The sequence below is a fragment of the Octopus bimaculoides genome, chromosome 12 (assembly GCF_001194135.2).
Source record: "Octopus bimaculoides isolate UCB-OBI-ISO-001 chromosome 12, ASM119413v2, whole genome shotgun sequence".
Taxonomy (NCBI): Eukaryota; Metazoa; Mollusca; class Cephalopoda; order Octopoda; family Octopodidae; genus Octopus; species Octopus bimaculoides.
The window spans coordinates 16,213,356-16,220,511 of NC_068992.1; the positions used below are offsets into that span (position 1 = coordinate 16,213,356).

Sequence of the window (7,156 nt, forward strand, 5' to 3'; positions counted from 1 at the left end):
TATATATACACGTAAAAATAAATGATCATATGAAAGAGGAGAGAGGGAATGTAAAGTATGAGACACAAAACGTTACGCGTTAGAGGCGGAGAGAGGTATACCTATATAAGTTCATATTGACTTACGTAAATATATTGATCGCCCTCCTACATATTTTGTTTCTGATTTTGTGACTTTTGAGTCATATGTATATATATATATATATATATGCATATTTCTTTATTGCCCACAGGGCCTACATATAGATGGGGAAAACATGGTCAGACAAGGGGATTAAGTCGATTACATCGACACCAGTACGTAACTGGTACTTAATTTATCGACCCCGAAAGGATGAAAGGCAAAGTCGACCTCGGAAGTATTTGAACTCAGAACGTAACGGCAGACGAAATACCGCTAGGCATTTCGCCCAGCGTGCTAACGTTTCCGTCAGCTCAATAGTAAAAGTAAAACATTATCTAAACTAATGTTTTTTTCTTTCCTAATTCTTAACGAAGCATTTCCCTCTCCGATCATTCTCCGCCTGAAGCATTTGTAAGGTCAATGCCGTGACATATTGTGTGCGTGTTGGGATTTTAGAAAACTTTTTCCAGCTCTAATCGAATCTGGTTTACACCAAAGAGACCAATGGTGATATAAAAATGATAATACATGAAAAGAATACATAATAATAATAATAATAATAATAATAATAATAATAATAATAATAATAATAAGAACAACAACAACAACAACAACAATAATAATAATAATAATAATAATAGTAAGAAGAAGAAGTAGAAGAAGAAGAAGAAGAAGAAGAAGAAGAAGAAGAAGAAGAAGAAAAGAAGAAGGAGAAGAAATAGAAGAACAACAAAACACCAAGGAGCGTGAGTACTTAATAAGTCCATATTTTATCGACACTGAACTGCTGAAAAACGATGGTATTTCGGCAGGATGTGAACTGACACATTGAAACCAGAGACGAATGTTGCAAGTTATTCAATGTGAAGTTCTTACGATCGTGAATGACCCTGTAACCGAAGTTTCAACTCTTTAGATAGTTGTTCAAGAGTATCACAGAATGGTTTGAGAGATAATAGAGAATTAAGCATTTAGGGCGATGCGTTTAATATCCCAATATTCTGTCTAGCCATCCATACCCAGTCATATATGTGCTTTTATTATTGGATGTAAGAGCTTCATCAGATAACAATAACATTCGCAATGGATTGTGGGATTCCATCAGAAGCGCTGAAATAAAAAGAATGCATTAAAATTCATTGTTATAGACGCATTGTTGTTGGCACTCTGTCGCTTACGACGATCAACGGAACACCCTGCTCGTGAAATTAACGTGCAAGTGGCTGAGCACTCCACAGACACGTAGTTCTCGGGTATATTCAGTGTGACACAGTGTGACAAGTCTGACCCTTTGAATTACAGGCACAACAGAAACAGGAAGTAAGAGTGAGAGAAAGTTGTGGTGAAAGAGTACAGCAGGGTTCGCCACCATCCTCTGCCGGGGCCTCGTGGAGCTTTAGGTGTTTTCGCTCAATAAACATTCACAACGCCCGGTCTGGGGATCGAAACCGCGATCCTATGACCGCGAGTCAGCTGCCCTAACCACTAGGCCATTGCGCCTCCAATATAGACACAACATACTAGTATTTCTACATTCTAGTGCAGAAATGGGGCCTCACTATCCTTTACCTCTTACATCAATATTTGTATATATCATTGTGCAACAAACATGGAAAAGGCCTAAAGTCATCGTGTGATCTGCTGCAAATAACAATCGAACTATTTCAAATCACTCTGTAACTGTTAAAGCAACATTTAATATAGGTATTTATCATTGTAGTCCTCGACACTTTATTACACAAATCCAAGGACGATCATCGTATTTTGAGCATGGAATTATCCTTGATTTGAGAATAAATGATATAAACAGAAAACGCTGAGCTGTAATGGTGCTTGCAAGATACTATCAAGGGAAGACTATTGAATTTTCAATGTCTGTGTCGTTTTCTTCATAATAAAACATCAGTTTACAAAATCTGCCATTCGTGACTGGGGATATTAAGAGTAAATTGTCTCAGTTTCTTCCGTAACCTACACGAAACTTTTATGGCGGTAAACAGTAATGCGTACATATCATTTTTACATGCAAGAAGTGGACATCTACTTCGAAATTTTTACCGAGCAACCTTCGTTAGCGTAAGGAAGTTACTACACCGGAGTTTTAAAGTAAATCTACGCTTTTCTGAAAGCATAAAATAATAAAACAGATGGGGTACTCTACTGAAATGTACTCTACATTGTTGCGTGTGTACATGTGTGTATGTATGTGTGTGTGCGTGTGTATATATGAATGGGTAACGCTCGTCTTTTGAGCATAGTGTGTCTTTTGACTCAATAATTAGACCCCATCTTTGTAGCTTTATTTGCTTCAAAATCCATATATATATATTAATGCAAATCTCCTCATACAGATTTAATAATCCTTAACTTCTGCTATTAAGGGATACATTGAATTTTGCCTGAAACAGCTGTAAAACATTCTACATAAAATATAAATTTGTTTATACCATTGGTCTCTTTATCTCATTCTTTTATATATATATATATATATATATATATATATACATATGTGGGTGTGTGTGTGTGTGTGTGTGTGCGTGTATGTATGTTTGTATGTATGTATGTATATATATATATATATATATATATATATATATATATATATATATGTACATGCATATATATATATGTGTGTGTATGTATGTACGTATGTACTTATGCACGCATTTATGTAGACACGTATCTTGATGCATAAATAGAATAAGCGCCAAGTGCTTAATGAGTGTATGATTGATAGCATAATAACTGAAAGAAAAATAGAATAAAAACAAAAGACTCATATAATCAATAACAACTTACAAATGGCCGCTCATGCACTTCACGCCTATTTGTAACGTAATCTTATCACGTGGTCACCAAAGAAACTGTAATTTTTACCTCCGTATTTCAAAAGCCTTTAGATTCTAAATATACACAGATTGGCGATAGTAGATCAAAGGGATTTCATTTCATTGATCTTTTTCTCTCTTCACGTACTTTTCCTCTATGTGTGAAATTGTGCATCTCATTGTCCTGGAAACGCAATGCCCATTGCTGGAGGCATTGTTAATGTGTCTACTAAAATCTTGTTCAGTTGTGTATGGTTATATATGATGATGGATTATTTGAAGAGGACGTAAGAGGTTATACAACCGCATCAATAAAACTATCCATAAAATTAGATGGGAAGAAAGCAAACTATGTACAGTGAGAGTGTTCTGTTTTTTTCTTCTTACTCTCAATGTATATAAATGTGCATTTGAGAGAGTATGTGTGTGTGTGAGTATGCCTGTGAGTACATGTGTGTTAGTACTTGTGTGTGAGTATGTGTCTGTAATCATGTGTGTGAGTATGTGTGTGCTTGTGTGTATATGTGTCGGTACATAGAGGAATATACATAGAGATGCATTAGTACAGATATATATATGTATATATATACATATATATAGGCGTACATGCTATGCTATGCATACGTCTACACATGTCTGGTTGTGTTTGTGTGTGTATGTTAGAATGGGAATCAGAGAGTGTGTATGTGTGTGTTTCTCGGATAACTTTAAGGCCTAGAACTGTACGGGAAGGGATTGTGAATTCCCTTGAACTTAGTACTTCATTGCTGCTTCAAATTATCGAACCTCGTGGGAGGAGAGACGTCGTTGACAACGACGGTATTCGATTTCGAGACATAAACAGCCAGAACAAATACTACAGAACAATCGTTCAATTGGTTCAACGATGTGTTACATTTTACTGCCTTAATATATAAACATACGTACAAAACAAATATATATTGTTGATCTTACCATCAGGGAAGTGTGCACTATATACATACATACATACATAAATACATAGGGACAGACAAATAGATAGATATTCATACATAAACACCCCTCACACACACTCACAAATATATATATATTTCTGTATGCTATGTATGTATGTTGTATATTCTTGTATGTTGTGCGTGCGTTTGCTATTTAATATAGACCTCTGACAGATATATTTGTGAGAAAAAATCAATATTCAAGCTCCCACCAGTGCGCGAAATTATTTGCCTTTTCTAAGATCGCAACTAGCTGACTGTAAAAATGGATTTCAAATTGTGGTCATAGATATAGTTAGTCTTCCTCATTTCCGCATATTTCAAAGCTTTTCTTTCAATTCACTTTCCGATACAATGTAAATCATCGTTTGTATTAAACCTATTTTCTCATGATATTAAATCCATTATAAAATACTTATTTCACATGGCAAATTTTTTCGCTCGATACACTTTCTCTAGAGACATATTTGACCAACAAAGCTTATACAAGTTAACGTTCACCATATGAACTCATGCGATTGAAAATAATTGAAATCTGACGAGGAACATTGTTCATATTCTTTTTTTTTAGCTTTTTAGAACACATTATTGAAAATGTTTTCCATGTGTTCTGAAAGTCAGGAATGAGATGTTTCTTTAAATACTTAGCTATTACACGCAGGGTGCCACAGGTAGCTCAACTGAATCGGTACAACATATATATATATATATATGTTTTTTTTCATTTCAGAATTAATGCAACTACAACGCGAAATATTCTTCAGTATGTTAGGATTTTTTGTCAGCATATACAGAAACGAATCTAATTATTGAAAACCAACCCAATTAGGCGTTTGACATTTTAGCTCCGCAGCATATATGAGAACAGCGTGATTACTAACTTCTAAGATGTTATTTTAGTGAGGTTGTATGAATAGTCATAGACTAGATAGCTTAAATATCACAGGACTTTTAGTGGGTAGACTACTGATGTTATTAAACTGTATTTAAAGAAACGAATAGGAATATATATCGTTGATTAAACTATATAAGACATTGATAATTGAGCATTTAATGGAGCAATAAAGTAAGAGAAATGTAACACATTATATAAGATATAAGTAATATGACTCACCTAATATATGCATCCACCAAAATAATTCACCGAAGTAATTGGTTTTGAGATCAATAAAAGCACAACGAGATGAATGTGTAATCCTGAAAAGAAACAAAATAAACTGAATTTTCTTTAACTAAGAGAAAAAACAAAACTGATATAAGTTAAATAAATTTTGTATATGAAACTAATGTTAAGATTATTTAACTATAAAAGAAAAAAGAATATACTGCTCTCTGTACCATCGGTCATTCAGTTAGGGATAAACATGAATTTAGAAAAGGAATAAAAGGCATTTGATGTGGTATACAAGGAATATACGTAATGGTAGAATGAAGATGCAATTATCAAACATTGGTAAGTTGCTTTAATGCTTCTGGAGTGATGCTATAAAAAATATCGGCGGGCATGTGAATTTAATGGAACAGCTATTAACTTTTAATAAAATTTGAAATTATACTATGCGTAACTCTGCTCTTTAATACATCCAGTATGATCTTATGAATGTGTGTAATACATGGACTGTTCTCTCATCAGTCAATGATAGAGAGTCTCATACCAAATGTTATTCTCTCTCTGAGTCGTTTGTTTTGTTGCTAATTAAGAACGAGTTAAGAATTACTTGCAATCACACAAGCACCCAACACATCCCATGCTGGGATGAAGACGTCTAAAGCAATCTTATGAACTGATTTCGAGTTATGTTCTTAAACACAGAACAGATGAAAGACAACGTGGACTTCTGCAGTGATGGAACTCATAATTGAAAGGAATGTGATAAACACCAAAGTAGTTTTAGCTTGACACTATTCCTTCTATAATTCAACTTCCTTTAGGCAAGAAGGATATTAATCGTAGAAAATACGAAATTACTTCAAAGGCAACTGAAAACTATATTTCCATTCAATCGATAACAACTAGAGAAACCTTCAACTAAAGAATTATCACCAAATTAACTGTGTTGGTTTCTCTTGTCATGTTTCGTACTTTCTATTTTATTTTGTCCTTTTTTTACCTTTTATCTGTTACCTGAAACCTTACAGCTATATCATTTACGGTCAATTAGGCTAGTTTCAATTAATCCATATTCCACGTGAAATAGGTTGTAGAAGACTCTAGATTTTAATTTAAGAAGACCTGTAATAACAAAAGCTTAAAGTAAAACACAAATATAACTATTTCAACGTTTGATTGCGACACCTTGTGATGTATTCTACATTGATTATACATGTTTCGCATCATACAACTTTTCTCTAATCTTTGAATTTCATATACACGAAATCCATTGTAATATTTAAAGTTCTATAATGCATCCAAATGAACGAAGTGTAGATATCAGTAGTTGAGATAGGCGGCGAGCTGGCAGAATCGTTAGCACGCCGGGCAAAGCGTTTTGCGGCATCTCGTCCGGCTTTACGTTCTGAGTTCAAATTCTGCCGAGGTCGACTTTGCTTTCATCCTTTCGATCTCGATAAAATAAGTACCAGTTGCGTACAGGGATCGATGTAATCGTTCCACCACATCCCTCGAACTTTTTGGCCTTGTGCCCAAATTTGAAAACGATACTTATAACTTAGTATAGAACAAGCTAGAAAACAATAAATAATCAAAATAGTCAAAGTAAATCATCTGATTTCGAGAAGCAATTAACATCCTTAGGGAAAAATTAGAACCAAACCCGTTCATCTGACCTGCAATTTATATATGCTGCACCTAGCTAAAGGGAAAATAAATATTGATCTCATTTTAAGATCCCGCAATATTCCGGTATTGTTTCATGTATTTCTTTTGGAGGAGCGATGCATATAAAATGGGACATTAAAACTGCAGAAATATCTGTATTTGAATTTGTCGAGCAACAAGTAAGCAGAAATAGAAACCTAGTCCTCGTTGTATCACTAAGCATTCACTTCTTGCGTGAAAGAGTATTACTTGGTAACATACTATGGTCTAGGTTTCTCTTAGTTTCAGAGGCGTTGCATACAGAGAGACATCTTGAGACAGCAGAATATCTCGTGAAACAGATGGAGTGGAGAACGGTTTACCAACACCTGGATTGACATTGCACCCGCAGTGGTAACTCGTGCAACTGTAATTAAATACATTCCTCCAAGACATTTTGTCCATCATATATA

General features: G+C 34.5%; 1 protein-coding gene across 4 annotated transcripts in view; it reads right to left on the minus strand.

Annotated features, from left to right (window-relative positions):
• The window catches only part of LOC106875324 (uncharacterized), a 317,815-nt gene that overhangs the window by 118,904 nt on the left and 191,755 nt on the right, over nucleotides 1-7,156 (minus strand). For all 4 annotated transcript variants that reach the window (XM_052972106.1, XM_052972109.1, XM_014923412.2 and 1 more), the window contains one exon: nucleotides 5,040-5,122. The gene's annotated coding sequence lies outside the window, so the exon portion shown is untranslated. The remainder of the gene's footprint in view (nucleotides 1-5,039; nucleotides 5,123-7,156) is intronic.